This window comes from Limulus polyphemus, unplaced genomic scaffold (genome assembly GCF_000517525.1).
Source record: "Limulus polyphemus unplaced genomic scaffold, Limulus_polyphemus-2.1.2 Scaffold5066, whole genome shotgun sequence".
NCBI classification, from domain to species: Eukaryota; Metazoa; Arthropoda; class Merostomata; order Xiphosura; family Limulidae; genus Limulus; species Limulus polyphemus.
The window spans coordinates 46491-50634 of record NW_013670676.1 but is presented as its reverse complement, the minus strand read 5'-3'; the positions used below and the strand labels follow the sequence as shown (position 1 = coordinate 50634).

Here is a 4144-nt window from a genome sequence, read left to right as displayed (position 1 = left end):
TATTAAACAAGCTTTCTAAGACGTAAATACATATCCAACAAACGTTCCGAGACGTTGATACATATCCAACAAACGTTCCGAGACGTTGATACATATCCAACAAACGTTCCGAAACGTTGATACATATCCAACAAGCGTTCCGAAACGTTGATACATATCCTACCAACGCACAATTAGCGTTAAAATCAAACAATACATAATTCATTGTTTTCATAAAATCAACAATGCCTTATTTACATTTTTGGAGAGTGAGTATCTGATCACCCAAAACAGTTATTTTACATGTCTTGAACAATTAAGTCTTTTTCTCATTATAACAAAGACCGGTTCTAACTGGTTCAAAATAATGTGTGTGTGTGTGTTTTTATTTTTAGAAGTTAATACCACACTTAAGTGCTGGGAGCTTAGTCGAAGAATCGATATATTAATTAGGCCTAACTATGTATTAAACTGTAGAGTCAACGCATTAAGCTTTAAGTAATTAGTAATTAGTCATTAATTTGTACAAATGTTTATTTTCTAACAGTCGCTTGAAAGAATAGTTACGTGCAAGTATGCTGTTAAATATTAATCGGGAGCACGCACAGTTACTATGGATAAATCGCTCTTTAATTGTAATACACCTGTTATGTTTTTTTCCCCATTTTTATTCGTACACGAGTATTATAGCTATGTGTTAAGAGCATCATCCATCGTTACCATGGCAACTACATCTTCCTCTGTATTCTCTCGGAAAGTCGGATGTTTGTTGTTTTAGCGACAGATCAGACAAAACACAAACTGAAAGGATAGAGCATAACTTTTAGATTGAGAAAGAAAGGTTAAAGCTGTAAAAATGTGCATATCGATAGCAAATACGGTATAAAAAAGTGTTTCTATCTTTTGTATTTTACAGCTACGCCCAAGTGTTCATTATCAATTAATTTTCGGATTATTCTTATTTTGTTATGTATTTATTATTTTGGGAATGGATAACTGGGATTAATTTTGAAACTATGTTGTTCTGTTGGATATAATTATTTATTGGTTACTTTATATAACTTGCAACAAGTATGGCTCATAGGTTTTGTGGTTTAATTTACTGCCTGAATGGTGCAAATATTGAGGAGAATGGTGCAACTACTGGGAAGAATGATGCAAGTATTGAGGAGAATTGGGCAAATATTGAGGAGAATGATGCAACTACTGGGAAGAATGATGCAAGTATTGGGGAGAATTGGGCAAATATTGAGGAGAATGATGCAACTACTGGGAAGAATGATGCAAGTATTGAGGAGAATTGGGCAAATATTGAGGAGAATGATGCCAATATTAAGGAGATTTTTTTTTAGGTCCAAGGTTGATTCTAAAATTTCTAAACTAAGAATTTTATACAACATTCAAACATCATGAAATATTAAGCTAAAAAATTAAGTTATTAAACTTTTAAAGTAAGTAGCGATTAGTTAAGTTGTTGTTAACTACTCGCTACTTACTTTAAAAGTTTACTAACTTAATTTTATAGTTTAATATTTCATGATGTATGAATGTTGTAGTCGTGTAAAACTACACAATGGACGACCTGATCTCTGTCCAACGAGGGGAATTGAACTACGAATAAGACCATATACTAACTGCTGACCCACCGGGGGAACTATTGGTTAAGGAGTTACTGGATAACTCGAGAAGTACGTTTGTATAACCTTATTATGATAAGGTCATCGAGTTTGACCTTATAAGTATATTTTAATTATTTTTGGTAAAATTTATGTTGTGTAGGTAGAGTGTTTGTTTCTTGTTAAGTACAAATTTACAAAATGGGCTATCTGCGCTGTGGCCAGCCCGGACATCGAAATTCGATTTCTAGCGTTATAAGAACTCAGACTTACCGCTCAGACACCGGAAGGGGGAAGGGGGATAGCTAGAGTGAGGCTGAAAGTAGATCTGAAATGTGATTGTTTTTACATGTATTATTTATCTTATATCTAGTAAATGTAGCATTTTGAAACTTCTTTACAAGTGAGAAGTTACAGAACCATTAATCGTATTTCTTAATAAATAGTAGCATTAATCGTATTTCCTAATAAACCGTAGCATTAATCGTATTTCTTGATAGCCAGTAGTGTTAATCGTATTTCTTAATAAACCGTAGCATTGATCGTATTTCTCAATAAACCGTAACATAAATCGTATTTCTCAATAAACCGTCATGGTTTGACCTCTCAATACATCTGTTAGTTCTAACATTGGAACTCTATCACTTTGGACAGGGAGGTTTCCATTGCCCCTGATGAAGCCAGGTCGTTCTGTTAAAAGGGTTAGGAGTTTATTATTTTATATTTACAAATCTTTTGTATCCCAAGTTGTTTTTTTTACTGTCATCAACATAATACAGTCGTTTCAATGGTTATATATATATATATATATGATAGGGATTTTGTAAATAAAATGGCGGAGGTTGAGATTTTTGCCCTATACAATTTTAGGGTGTTTTTATTTTTACTTGAAGGTTGTATCTGACTATTAAGGGTAACTGCCTGCTCACAGCGAAAGACAGTAGGAGTTGAGACGTCGTGGGTGTAAGCACTCAACTCATGACCCTTAACTGATTTTCTATATCTGCTGGCTAGTTTAACATCAACATTTGGATTCTGTCTGATAGATGGAATAACCCAAACCTGTTTGGGTGCTATGACAACAGACATTATTCGTAATGACTTAATGTTGACAACTCGGTCTGGTAATGTAAAATAATTGCTTAATTTCAGTTCTATTGTGATGTTTCTTGTATACATATTTATATACATACACGTAAAAAAGGTTTCTCAACCATTAACTAATAATTAGAACGATAATAGCTTTCAGTTGGTGGTATACGTGTTTTCATGTATGACGTACTATCGCCTATAAAAATCCCTAATCATTCTGTATATTAGGAATCATTTCTCAAAATTATACTCGTTCAAACAAACAAACAAAATATGTATGAATATATATATAAATACGATATATGATATACCTTTCCAACTTACTAACTAATATTTTCATACATATAATTACAATTTAATTAATCCACAAACTGAAATTCACATCGAAATACATTCTACTGCGTCATCTATCTACGTTATGCATGATTAAAGATAGAAAAGTCGTCTCATTAAACATAAGTATTGATCAGATGCTTAAACAGGAACTCAGTTATTTGCATTACATATAAGGCAGGAATTTTTGATGTATAATTTAACGACAACTAACGTAATTCCTACTTTATCGTTCAGCAGAGAAGCCCCTGTAAACATCTTTAATATATTTGGAAAATTTTCATTCCTGCGCTGTAGTGGAAAAGAACACGGAAACTTCAAAGAAAGTTATCAAATTATGCGTTACCTAAAATATCAATTAATTGGGAAGTGAGTGCAGAAGAAATACATTTCATTATGTAGACCTAGAATCTGACAACTTATCACGTGATCTGAAATGCAAATGACTCATTCCACCTACAAGTGATCTGAAATGCAAATGACTCATTCCACCTACACGTGATCTGAAATGCAAATGACTCATTCCACCTACTCACCCAAATATACGTTTGTTAAATGTCGTTTTACATTTCCCTTCAATAGTTACTAAGAACATCAAGAAATGCCTGTTACATACTTAGAATGTTCGTAAGTTCCTGACTTATCTTTGGCCACGTTTCTCAAAAACGTTGTCTTCAAGTCATCTCTAGTGCGCGGAGTCACTTGATGGAACGCGATACTTCTTCTAAGACAACCTCCCATCCCCACTGTGGTGATAGTTATTGAAATTCAGCGAATCAAAGTTGAGTGATAAGCCATCTCTATTTTATGTTACTTGAATAGTTTTTCAGATGGCTAATGTGACAATAAACTTGAATGATAGCCAGATGGCTGATGTGACAATAAACGTCAATGGTAATCAGACGGCTGATGTGACAATAAACTTGAATGCTAACCAGATGGCTATTGTGACAATAAACTTCAATGGTAATCAGATGGCTGATGTGACAATAAATTTGAATAATAACCAGATGGCTGTTGTGACAATAAACTTCAATGGTAATCAGATGGCTGATGTGACAATAAACTTGAATGCTAACCAGATGGCTGTTGTAACAATAAACTTCAATAGTAACCAGATGGCT

General features: G+C 33.5%; 1 pseudogene; it reads left to right on the top strand.

Annotated features, from left to right (window-relative positions):
* LOC106472074 overlaps positions 1-4144 on the top strand; it is a 38498-nt pseudogene that overhangs the window by 13095 nt on the left and 21259 nt on the right.